Below are 13,748 nucleotides of genomic sequence, written 5' to 3'. Positions count from 1 at the left end.
TGATTTAACTTTCAGAGAGCTGGAGAAAGGATTTTTCAGACTTTTTATAAGCCACTAACAAATAGGTCTCCTCACCCAAGATAGCATGATTTCAGGCAGAAATATACAAATATAAGGAAACCACAGGAGTGACACAGTGAGGAAGTGATTTCTAGTGAGGAAAAGGTGTGGTTACTTCATGTGCAAGTACCAGCTACAAAAGTAGCAGAAGGGGGAGGTATCTTTTTTCTATGCTTAAATACCAGATGATCATAACAGAGTCATAGAATGCTTTAGGTTGGAAGCGACCCTAAAGGTCGTCTCATTCCAACCCACCCTGCTATGGGCAGAGACACCTTCCAGTATATCTGTTTACTTCCCAAAGACTACAGAAAAAGACCGTGCAATTCTCCTAAGACATGCATTTCTGGAAAGAAGGAGTGGTCAGTGTTCTGTGGCAGTGGGGACAAGGTTGTGATGGCTGAGCTGACACCACGCAGGCAGGCATACCACGGCTTGTGGATCCAAATTAGGAGCTGGCTGTTAGGTCCCTGAGCCTATGTCAGCATCAGCATGGGCTGCAGAGCTCTGTGAATAGATATAGAAAGGGGAAGCAGTTTGTGCTGAAACCTGGTGTCCACCTCATACATATTTCAGACCACAGACTAGCCCCAGTCAGGCCCCACGAACTGGGGATTCATCCATCATTTTGGTTTTACCTGAAGCAAACCCAGTTCAGGGGCTGTGAGTGAGCCCTCTGATATAAACCTAATTAAGGCAGGTGGGAATAATTGGGATTTTTTTTTTTTAAATACCATTCTAGTCCAACTAAAATGCTGCCCTAAATTCACCTTTCAACCCTAATTATCTTAATGTGGTTTCTGAAACTGGATGCACAACAGCTTCTGTTCTTTTAGGAAGAAGATCTCAGCCGTGCTGCCAATAGCCAGTCTCCTTGCTATGGCTCTGTACCCAAAGCCCACATACCAACAGCCAATATCTTAAAAGAGGTGCCTCTGCTGATTTCAAAGTGAGTGATATTAATGGCTGCTTTCTGAGAACTCTGAGAGTGTAACTGACATGGATTAATTATGGCAAAACAAATGGCCCAGAACAGCTATTCCAAAAACAATATACAAGAGTTAGTTATGCATTGTGCTTTGCCTCATGTCCCATCTACCCCAAGTAAAATGTGTATATAGCCATTGACAGTAACATTTTCCTCAGGCCCACATGTAACTTTGGGGATGCACCATGTTCCTGTAAAGGCTGTTTTCATGGCTAAGTGCACTCACACATCCCAGTGGATGTTCCCCAGTGCTCAAACAGGTGTCCCAGAACAGACATCTGATAGACTGGCACAGACAGCTTTTGGGACAGCATGCTCTGGGAGAAGGTATCCTTTGTTGCAGAAAGGCCATGGACAGAATGTCAGGACAGCCACATAAGCCTCGTTTGCTGGTCTGCAGCAGGAAGAGGGACAAGTGAGCAGCTGATGGTGGCTCCAGAGCTGGCCATGCCCTCACCACCAGTCCCATAGTGCCTGAACCCATGGCCAGAGCCCAGTGCTGATCACAGATTCCAACCACAGCCCTGCATGCAGCAACGTGACAAATCGGGTCCGGAGTCTCCCAGGGAGCCCAGTCAGGAGCAGAGGAGACAGGACTGCAACATGGGTCCAACAACCCACGAGACGGGGACAGGGCTGGGTGCAGGCACACCCATGGCCCAGCACTGTGTGTCAGAAAATTATCAATTGAAAAGTCCTACAGAGATCCAGAGAGGTACAGAGAATTTGTAGCATTCTCAGCTGAAGGAATAGATGCTGAAAACCTGCCAACAAGGGTTTTATATTGGAGGTAAGGGAATGTAGTAGGCCTGTACAACCTTAGTGGTACAAGAGAAGAACATCTGTAGCCTTTTCAACATTCAGTATACATTATTTGAGCACAGGTAGGTGGTTTACTAAGTCAAAGAAAGTTAAGGATCTATAGATTTTATTTCTTCCAGCTCTGGCACTCACTGCACACTGCTACAGTAAGTCCCTTAAATATCAGTCTGCCTCTTTCCAAGTTAGTAAATTTTGCCTCCCCACTCCTCAGAATGCGGTAACCCTAATTAATGTTTCCTTAATGGTCTGAGAAAAACTTTTAGGTAAAAGATACTGTGAAACCACAAACTAATAGCATTCCCAAAGAGAGAGGTGAAAAGTTAGCTGAACTCATTTTTTAAGAAGTTGAAGATTTCTTTGCAACTATTCCAAATAAGTTAGCTAATTTTCCCTTCCATCAAAACAATATAACGTCAGAGGGATGGCATTTTTTAGCTGTTATAGACTAGCCAAGGTCACATTCCTCTGCAAGGCGATTGTCTTCCAATGCATACCATTCCTTGGGATAGATAAATAATGAGTTAATGTTTACAGGGAATACTGTCAACAGAAAATAATCTAAAAATATCACATTTTTGTATTGATTTCACTTCCTCTGAAAAAAAAATCAGGGGAAACAGTAAATTTGCTTAAGAGTTTAATGTACAAGAACATATAAATCAGGAAACATTATCAATATAGTTATGGTAATATGACTACATTTTCTTTCAATGGCAAGGTGATTTTCCTTTAAAAGAAACACAGCCACAAAGCTTTGTTTCACATTTAGAAAAACAATAAAATATACCCTACTCCCTTAAAGTGCATTTTGCCAAAAATCTGTGCAAGACTTCTTACTTTGTTGTGACTAATGTCACAACCTAAGTCTTTCATGAGCAACAGATGTTGCTTTCATCTCTGAACTACACAGCCCCAGTACAAAACCAGGACTGACAAAGGTTGCAGACTTCCCATAGGAATACCCATACACCCCACATCGCCCTTCCTTTCTGTGTGGCTCATTAGACCTCACCGGAGTGTTGATCCATTCCATGATGACCCGTTAAAGCCTACAGGTCGGTCATAAGGGACGAATTTAGCCCTTGGTCTTGTCCAAAGGTGGTCAGCTCTAACATGTAGTTGCATTTTGCTGAATTTGGTCCTCCAAATAACCCATGTAACTTCCAATTAACATGGTGCACAAGAGGAAACCTCACAATTCACTCAAACATCTGTACCTTCACACTTATCTTTACAATAGCTTTAGTTTTCATATATTTTTTAATATATTTAAATTAAGACAAATATCCCTTATTCTGAAGGAAAGGGTATCCGTTTTCAGGCTGTTTGGTCAATTATTCAAACAGTGCTCACACCATGACTCAGGCCTTGCACTTAACCAGAGACTACTGTTCGGGACTGCACTGAGAATGCACATTGCAACCCTTGCACTATCCTGTGCTCCTGGTATGTGCCTGGCACTTAGTCTTTCCATGGAGTCACTCCAGGAGGAAATATTTTCTGTATCAGCCATGTTCCCTTTGCTGGGAGCAAACCAAGCCCAACAGTCCAAACTTTGAGTCATTTACTGGTTTGCTTTGATCCAAGACTGATGTTTATGCTTGTTAGTGGACAAGACAGAGAATCTCATCTAGATATTTTAGGTTATCTTTCCCAAGCATCAGAGTTTAAAGCAGCAGTCCTGTGTTAAACTTCAGTGTGGAATCCAACCTTGTAATACATGTTGAAGAAATTAAATCTGAAGTAAAATCCATCAATTTAAAAATTCTCCTTTTAATTTCTTTTCCTTTCTCTTCCTTTTCACTTATTTATTCCTACTTAATTTTACTTCTTTTTCCCCATTTCTCTGTGACTCCTCTTCACTGCCTTTGTTTTTTCCAATTTATCCAATTTTTCTCCAGGTGTGGCCTCATTGTTGCCCCATTACCCTCCTCCTTTCTTAATAGTGACACTCTATGTTAGCATGAGTCCTGGTGTATGGCATGAAACCACTGCCTCTCTGCTCCCAAGTTCTGGTTTTCTGTTGATTTTTTCCTAAAAGCCCTTCATGCACAATGACTAAAGCACTATTTTCTCCTGCTTTCTGAGCACTTCCTTCTTGCACTGGGTTTATTTTTTCCCTTCTTGCCGGCAGTCTGTCTGTCTCTCTCTCTTTTTTTTTTTCTTTAAATCAGTTATACAACTCCCTCTCCACACACTTGGGGAGACTCTGCAGTGATTTGCTCATTTTCATTTAAAATCACTTGCACATCTGATGCAATGCAGGCAGAGCTGCAACACAGCAGGCTACATTAAAATCAACAATGCTGATAACTGCCAGATGAAGGGAGGAAGGGGACCAAAGGGCTGACTGTATCAGGGCTGGGGACATCCCCATCCTTTCAAGGAAGGTGGTGTGTAAAGTACTGAGCAAACAAATAACTGAAAACATGCAGTACCTTTTCATCTTGGGCTGCCTCAGGCATGGGAGGAAAAATGGGTTAATGAGGGAAAGGCTTTTAGACTAATCCAAGGCAAAAATGATTGTCCTTTCAAATACGATTACTAGGAAAGTCATTTGGAAACCAGTGGGACAGAGCAGTGTGGAGTAAGCTGTCTCTCTGATACACATCAGAGAGACCTTCACACTGGCTGATTATAGTGAATACATAGTTGACATTAGCAGAGACAAAAAGCTACATGAGTGCCACGTTGACTTCAACAGCTCCCTTCGCCCCTGAAAAATTTCACAGGGAACAAAAAAAGCATTATTCTTTTTCTTCCAAAGAGCAGAGCAGGTAAAGGCTCCTCTGGAAGGCAACAGCATTTCACCTTATAGAAAGAACATGAAAACATCTCTGAGTCATCTGCAATCATTTTTACAGCTCCATGGAAATGCAGAAGGGACTTCAAATAAGGTTGGCACAACGATGCTGGGACATTTGCGATGACCACCCCACCCTGTGCATGTCTGTTTCGCACTGGGGAGAGAGTCCCTGAACCCTGGGGAGGAAGGGTCTGTGCACTCAAGGCTGGTGCCTATCAGAGAGAAGCCAGCCGTAACCTTTAGATGCAGCACATTGTGCCAGGGTGTTAAAGCCCCTTCATAAACATTTTCAAAAACTTTGCTTGCCATGCAGTATGGCACCAGAAACAACAGAGCCCAACCTTAATTTTATGCTTTTCTCCAGTTGCAAAAGCAATTTGTTAGAGAAATATAAATTGAAAGTAGTCTTTCTGAGTGCAACATGCATGTTTAACCTCTCGTAAATGACCACTAGTCTTTGTTTTTCAGCTTTGTATCAATCAATGCCTGCAGTCCTTATTCCACATTCATTCAGCCTTTGCTCCTAGCACGTTAACTAGAAGTCAATAGGAATCTTCTAAGTACAAAAGGAAAGCCTTTTTTTTTTCTATGAAAAAAAAAAAAAAAAAGCTTGGCTTGCAGGAGCCCAGAGTATTGTGTTACAATAAGTCTGTGGAGCTGGACAACAACATCCAAGCATTTGAAGACAGCTAAGTGTATTAGGAAGATCAATCAGAGTAACATATGGGATATGTTACTTTGATAAAGACTGAGACTTCACAAAAGCAGAAATGATTAATTACCCCAAGTAGGAGAAGCAAGAAGATTACTTGACTTACAAGCATGGAAGCTGATGTGTGCTTTGGGAACACAGGGTGCTTGAGCATTTGGCTTGTTTTGCAAGTTACTGGGTATGTTGATCTTCTCTGACTCTCTGCTGAATAGGCCTGTCTTTCTGTTCAAAATACGAGAGAGCCTGCAAAGACTTCTTTATCAGAGCACAAACACTCTAAAGCCAATTAGTTTCCAGGTGAGCTTGCAATTTTCTTTTCAAGTTTGCATCTGTCTTTCTCCTCATCTTAAAGGAAAAGAAAATCCAAAAGCAAACATTATTAACACAACATCTCAGCAATAACACAAAAAATAATCCCAAGAGCTCTCACCTGGTAGTAAGAGTACTAGGAAATAAAGCAAAGCAATATTGCATGCACTGACCATTATGCACTTAACTACATCATCCCTCTCCTATCTACAACTTAAAACAACAATATTCATCCTTTAGCCTCAAGGCACAAATTCTTAAAGCCCCTGTGCAAGAGTACGGTGTTGACACACATGAGTGGAGGTTCCCTTAGAAACACAAACAAACAAGTTTTTTTTTTGTTGTTGTTGTTTTGTTTTGTTTTTTTCCATCTGCTGGACCAACCCCACCCTCTATATGCCTGTGAACAGAGCTAGTGGTGGATTACAGGATCCATGTTTTTGCTTCGGGTTATCCCTCTAGCAGCAGCCATTCATTTTGCAAATGTTTTTAAATGGTGCTTTCAGAGTAAAGCAACTATTCAGTAATTTGGAACTTTTATTTTTGTTCTAATTAAAGGAACCAGGAATTTGTTGGAGTTTTTTGGTTAGTCTTAGTGTTATGTCCAGTGACATCTAGGAGACAAACCATGAATCATGATTTGCTTCCCTCGATTTTTACTTCTTTTTCAATTTATTTTCCCAATTACTTAAGTCACTTCTTACTAGGTGCCACATTATATGAGCCTAAGAGCTTTCTGCTCTTGAATTACGTTTCAAGAGTTTACTTTAAACTTCATCAGATGCAGAAAACCATATGAGGTAAAGCAGAAACTAGAAACACTAGAAACCTTTGAGAAACATGAAGACTGTGGTTTTAGGCAGAGGATGAACTAAATGGCTTAGATAGAATAACACCCAGCATCATCCTCCTACCATCTGTAATGTGAAACAGAAGAATAAAATTAAATCTAAGCCCGTTGAGTGGACAGACACCTAACCTGTGGTTGAGTGAGATATCTAGGCTATTACCAGCACTCTCAGACTTGTTTTTTTCCTTCCTTTGACAAATTATGTTCCTTGCTTGTGGTCTTTTATTGTAAGCCCCTCTCCTCTCTGTTCTCTGAAGTCTCTGAAGTTCTGAAATCTTTTGTGGAGGTCCCAGCCTGGATATGATGTCAGCCTTGCTACTCAGGGAAAAGCAAAGGAAAAAAAAAAAAAGAGTGGGGCAGGGCTAGACAGTTGAAAAAACACTGACTTCTTGGACATGCCCCTCTTATCCTACACACTTTGGGGTTCACTTTCACTTTTAAAACACTTATTATGTCAATAATTTCTGAAAAAGCAGGTAAGCAACGGATGCCCTGTGAGTTTTGGAGTTAGTGGTTGTCTTCAGAGCTGTCTTATGAATGCTTATCCTGAAGGAAGAGATTGTTAGGTATACTGCAACTTGAAGTTTCTTGGCATACTTGTTCAAAAGGTACAAGCAATATGCAGAGCACCAAGGTGTAATCACCACCTGACATGGCACACCATGTCCTTTGGACTGAATTCCATTGATTCCAGGCTCATTCAAATAAGATTAAATAGAGAAAAGGCTTCAGGCTCAATTTTTCCTCATGCCATCCCTATCCTTTTATAGTAATTTCTAAGAACATGCTGTAAGTTATTACCGGTCTTTCTGCTTTGTGACTCATACTTGACTAGCCTTGATATAGGTGTTTATTGTTTCTGCCAACAATATATGGTGCAAGTGCATAATCCAGACTCTCATGTGTTACTGATTTCACCTAAAAATCCTTGCGTTTTGGACATGGTAGTTGCAGTCAATATATTATAGAGAAATGAAGCCAGTCTCAGTCTGTGGTTTCAAGCAGCATAACTTTAGGGAAATGTGGATCTAGGACGGACATACTTCTATTAGTATTGTTAAATTAGTTGGTAACTTTTTTGTTTTTAAATAAAACATTTCACATTCATTTAATGTTATTATTTAATTAAAAAAAGAAGTCACCTATACCAGTGTGAAACAGGTTTATGTCATGAAAGATCTCAACAAACGTTTAAAGTTGAAGGGCTGATACTTGTCCTGTCTTGTCTTGACAGTTACTGCACAGCATAATCCAGCTCTGCCAATCAGATCTGAACAAAGGAAACAGCAGTTGTCTGACTGTGAATCACTTTTCACCTCAATTAATATAAATATTGAGTTTGCACAAGCAGACTTGACAATTTGAGACATGCCCCAATTTTCTGTGTAACCAGCACTTAATGACTGATACTCAATACTTGGACCTGGTGCTGAGGGTGAAGTCAACAGTTTAACACTTTGTTTTGTGAAAGTGAGTGGAGGCTCAGCAGAAGGATTTCATGTGTTTTGTAGAAGTTTTGGAAATAACTTATATCTGTAGATGAAAAGGTTCCCATTGGTTTTAATAGCTCTCAGGCACATTCTTTAACATTTCTGAAGTGAATTCTCATTCCTTTAACTCCATTTCATTCACATTCACTTCCTGCAAACGTTTGAATGAATTCATTGACTCCAGGAAATGTTCCCTGGAACAAAGGATGCTTAGGCTAGATCTACAGAGATCTACAGAGAAAAGCCAAATCTGAGCACACTGTCCTATGTGTTTGTACCAGCAGGGTATGATTTTAAAGTTATATTTTTTCAACAAAGAGAATCATAGAATCATAGAATTATCTATGTTGGAAAAGACTTCTAAGACCACCTGGTCCAGCCTTTACCTTAGCACTGCCAAGTCTAACATTAAAACATGTCACTAAGCACCACATCTACCTGTTTTTGAAGACCTCCAGGGAGGAGGTCTCAGCTACTTCCCTTAACTACTTCCCTGGGCCACCTGTTCCAATATCTCATGACCCTTTCAGTGAAGAATTATTTCCTAATAACCAGCCTAAGCCTCCCCTAGTGTAATTTAAGGCCATTTTTTCTTGTCCTACCAGTTGGTGCTTGGGAAAAGAGACCGATCCCTACCTCACTATACCCTCCTTTAAGATAATTGTAGAGGACGATAAGTTCTCCCTTGAGCCTCCATTTCTCCAGGCTAAACAACCCCAGCTCCCTCAGCCGCTCCTCATAAAGACTTGTTTTCTAGACCTTTCACCAGCTTCATTGCCCTTCTTTGGACATGCTCCAGCACCTCAACGTCCTTCTTGTAGCAAGGGGCCCAAAACTGAACACAGTACTCAAGAGCCAAGTACAGGGGGCCAATCACTTCCCTAGTGCTGCTGGCCACACTATTTCTGATCCAAGCCAGGATGCTGTTGGCCTTCTTGGCCACCTGAGCACACTGCTGGCTCATATTCAGCTGGCTGTTGACCAATACCCCCAGGTCCCTTTCTGCTGGGCAGCTTTCCAGCCACTCTTCCCCCAGGCCTGTAGTGTTTCATGAGGTTGTTGTGCCCCAATTGCAGAAGAAACTTACAATCTTATTACTACATCCAACAAAATATCTAGTTTTATTTAACATGTTTGCAAATAATTTGCAGTTCAAGAACTGGTCAGTTTAGCTGAGGAACTGAGGACCACGCTCAAAAAAAACAACAACCTGACAAAACACTTTCCAAACAAACTGTTTGCTCAACTCTGTCTCCAGATAATTAGCTCAAATCTGGCAAGATCTGATCCTAGATATTGAAAGGCACAATTGTCTAATAGCATCTTACCAGACCCTCTAAGATGCTGTGGTGGTCTTATTTCATTTCCTAGACAGTTGACAAATGTCAGCAGGAAAATTACTCTCACCATTAGCCCTAGTTAGTAACCTCACCTGCTGTCCAGGGTCTTAATCAGCAAAGACTAAAGTGCCTCGTGATCCTTATTAAAGGGGTTCTTCTGGGCTAAGATTTGTTGACAAGGACATGAAGGAAAGCTTTTATTTTGGATATTGAATCTACGAGAGAAACATAGCTTCTGAGTGAAACAGACTGGTTAGCACTGCTATATTTTCCAGAAAGGAAATACATACACAGAGAACTTCAGTATCTTCTGTTTCACATTTACCTTTCTAATCAGTGCTGAGAAATTTAGTTGGTCAGTCTGATTTCCAGCAATCCCAAGTATCCACCATTCTTGATCCCTCCACAGGAGCAAAGAACAGTCAGCAAGTCTGGAAAATGGACCGCTTAATTATGGGTATAAGCAAACATTCACATTTGTGTTTGAGTTGGTTTGATGTATAATACTAGGGGAAAACTCTAATTCATACCATTACTTGTAACCAGAACAAATGGATATATATGCATGCATGTCTGAAACAAAGAGAAGGAGAGAGAGAGACCATTTATGTGGTAGGGAGCATTACAGTAAAAATTATCTATATTGCATATTTTGCTTATGCACTCCATTTCATGCTCACAGTATGTACAGGTGTAAGTGGCCTCTTCATATGGTAATATGCCACACACCAGCCTATGCTGCTTGTTGCATGGCTTTATGCATCTGTGTTTATCCAATGCTGGTGACAGATATGAAATATAGGAGTCTTTATAGAAATGGAAAATGTTTCACTGTGATGAGCTGCAAGAGTTTTGTTCAGCTTATTGATCAGAACGACATGTGGTGGTAACCTGACCTTCTTTAAGTCTATAAATACAAATAACATCTGCTGGCAGAAGCAACTTTAATGAGGTTGAGCAGGGGCCAGATGAAGCTGAATACATAGGAATGAACTGTAGGTTTCTGGCAATGAAACTGTAGAGTTCTGGTGATTAAGATAATTAGCCTTTGGAGCAGCACAGAAAGTAATGTAGTAGAATCTTTTTTTGCTAGAAAAAGAAACAAAGGTTTTTTAGAACTAGTTTGGACATCTGTATAATATATGTGTTTAGATCAATCAGAAATTATGGGGTTCAATGGGACGCCCAAGGAGGAACATTCTGTAGTCTGTGCTATGTATGAGGTCCAAGCAAAGGGTCACCACATGCTTTCCAGAATATTACAGACTTGTGATATTTTGCCATGACTCTCACAGTACCAAATGTTTTACATGCAAAGTCAAGGCCTGGAGGCAAAGAGCTCTGTTACAGGCTCAACTTACTTTATTCTGTTTCTTGTTAAATGTCTGCTCCTTGCCTTCACTCTTAGAACCACCAAATTCCAGAAATGGGGAATTGGAAGACACATTGGCAGGTTATTCCCACATGGCAAGGGAGCAGGGCAGCACACAGCCTGCATGATGCATGCCAGATGTTTGCCTCATCTGTGCTTAAAAACCTCCTGTAAAGGAGATCTTGTTTCTCAAAAGCCTGTTCCAATGCTACACCATGTTTGTAATCAGATTTTTTGCTAAGACGATCTAAATCTAAGTGGTGAATTAGCCAATTACTTCATGTCCTGCCTTTTGCAGAGAAGGAAAAAATGATTTCTGCCTTCTTTAAAACAATTTTTATGCATTTGCAGAAGTGTTATCATCTTCTTTCTGTCTCTGCTTCCTAGACTAAACAGTCCTAGTTCTCTTAACCTTTCTCAGAGGTTCATGTTTTCTAAACCTCTTATCATCTTGATGCAGCTCACTAGCTCTCTTTTCAGCTTGTCTGCAGTTATCTTAAAATGCAGCACCCAAAACTGGACACACTACTTCAGCTGAGGCTGTACCAGTGCCAAGTAGAGCAGAATAATTACCTCTCTTGTCTTATACCCAGCATTCTTGCTAATACATCTTGGAGTGACATTTGTCTCTCTCTCTCTTTTTTTTCTTTTTTTTTTTTTTTGGAAAAGCATCACATTGTTGTGAAAAGAGGCTTGAAAATGTGACCCGAGTGCTGGGTGAAGTTTTCAAATCCAAAAGGCACATAAAAAGAAGGGGGGGAAGGTTATTTTTCAGTCACTCGCGCAAAATGGGGGCCTGGCTCAATATATTTAAATGTCTTGTGTTGGCAGTTCTGACTTAAAATCAATGAATGTCTACAGCCAAGCTTCATTTAATTTGTACCAATGAGTGGGAAAACCCTGGCAAACTGCATATTTTTGCAAAGTGAGACATAAAAGAGCAAACACAGGAAAAGGTAATGAATCAGAGAACACATTTTGATCACTTATGTGCAAAACGATATTAATTCTGTAAAGCACTTAAAGTACAAGAAACTGTACCAAGGAAACCCTGCTTGCAATGCTGAGAAACCAGGGGAACCTTTCAGGATTGTGTGGGGAGCACGATGCGTAACTTATACAGAGTGCCAGTTAATGCTGTGCAAATTAGAGAGGTTTTAATGTAACTGTCTTTGTAGGTTTACCAGCAGCTTTTTAATTTGTGGCTCTGTTAGCCATGCTTTTCAGCAAACTGTGTTGTTGTTTGTTTGTTTGTTTGTTTTTAATTTCCCAGGCAAAAGCATCATGCTCAATTACATCAGACACCTCATGTATTCCTGTAACTGATTTTAACACATTCTAGCAAAGACTTGTCACCTTAGCGAAATCAGAAAGGGAGAATATAGGATGCTAAATACAGCCAGGAGGGTAAAGAGACTGCCAGTTGTTTACAGGCTATATAAAAATATTTCTCTGCATTTGATGATTTATCATGGGATTCCATGAAACCCACTGTCTTTCAGTAATAAAAAACAAGCAAAAAGACCCTCCTCAGCTCCTCTTCCGAGGACCTCGCCAGTCTAGGAAAATCTCTCCTTTCAGCCACTTGCCTGTTTAAAATGTAAGTCTGACTGATTTTACAAGGGATAAAAAGTGCGTGTGTCGCTGATTTAAAACTCCTTTATCAGGAGTTTGGCCAGGACTGTCATGGATAATTTGCTTGTTTGCTTGATGAGAGACCTCATGAGTGTTACGGTACAGAGGCTGTATGGGATGTCTGGAGTGTCTAATGATCCACAGTCAAGAGGGAGGGTTCATGTTGGGAAGACAAGCATGGCCACAAGCATGCAACATGATATAATTGCTTGAGCAGCAATTCACTCCTTTTCAGGGGAGGTGAAAAAGACAAATAAGGTCCACACCTGCACTCCTCTCTCCTGAGGCTGGAGAGCTGTTATTCATACCAAACTGCTATCTCAGGGCTGTGCAGCCAAGGTAGACTCCTAGAGCTGGATCCTGAAAAATAAACACCAAAAGGCACTCCTTCTCGCAGAGCGAATGCACCCTGAATAAAGGTTCAGGAAAAGGAGGTGCATAATTTACAGCTGAGGATGATGGATATGCTGAAATGGCATGCACTCTCACACATCACTCAGTCCATGCATGTCAGCCCACTCCCAATGCAAAGCTTCTGGCTTGTCCACCATATATTATCTTGTAGCATTGTATAAACTGAGGTTCTGTCCTAAAAATCCTTGTCCAGCTAAGGATCTATTTACCATGAAGAAACACTACCTTTCATGCTATTTCATATATTACTGCATGTTATTTTACACAACATTCCTATGGACCTGACTGGGGCAAGTAAGTGGGAGCCACTAGGTAAAGCCAAAGTTTTCTTCCACCTGTGTATGTGCAAACTGTCGTGAGAAATGACACACTTTACAGATATTGCCCACTGATACACTTAGGCTTCTCCCTGAACACATGTGCATGACCATTCCTCTGTGGTCAGAGCACAGGAACAGGAATTAAAATAGTAGTCCTTACAACTGTCTGATATAAATGTGCAGTCTTGTTCTCTTTTGGCTCTAAAGTACAAAATACTTGATGTGGGGGAACCTAAGGCAGATCACTGGGATATGTTAGTAATTTTATTACAGCTGAAGAAACATGTAGGAAGATGGAGCTGTCTTAAATGAATTCATTTCTTTCACATGGAAATTTTATGGGGGTTAAAGATTCAGGCTTCAACCTTCCCAACTATGCAGTAATAAGAGGGCAGGGAAAAGACTTCCTCCCTTCTCCCTCTTTTTTTTTTCTTTTTTTTTTTTAATACTAATAAAAAGTCCTTTCTTCTTCTTAGGCATTTTTACCTTTTGTGTACTATTGTTTCAAACTAGAAACGCATTCAGCATAAACTTAATGAGTCATCACTTGCCTACCCTCCATCTCACCCTGTAAAGAAATGTAATCTCAGAAGAAATTTGCTATATGTTCAAAGATGAAACAATGTGGAT

General features: G+C 40.6%; 1 long non-coding RNA gene across 1 annotated transcript; it reads right to left on the bottom strand.

The window, feature by feature from the left end:
* Positions 1–9,475: 9,475 nt before the first annotated feature.
* Positions 9,476–12,727, bottom strand: LOC118251488 (uncharacterized). The gene is made up of 3 exons (XR_004779833.2): positions 12,651–12,727; positions 9,703–9,808; positions 9,476–9,592 (listed from the first exon to the last, which is right to left on the bottom strand). It is a non-coding gene; the product is annotated as an uncharacterized LOC118251488 (long non-coding RNA).
* Between the last annotated feature and the right edge of the window lie 1,021 nt (positions 12,728–13,748).

Source organism: Cygnus atratus, chromosome Z (genome assembly GCF_013377495.2).
Source record: "Cygnus atratus isolate AKBS03 ecotype Queensland, Australia chromosome Z, CAtr_DNAZoo_HiC_assembly, whole genome shotgun sequence".
In the NCBI taxonomy this organism is placed as follows: domain Eukaryota; kingdom Metazoa; phylum Chordata; class Aves; order Anseriformes; family Anatidae; genus Cygnus; species Cygnus atratus.
The sequence above is the reverse complement of the archived record's forward strand: the minus strand, read 5'-3'. Positions and strand labels throughout refer to the sequence as shown.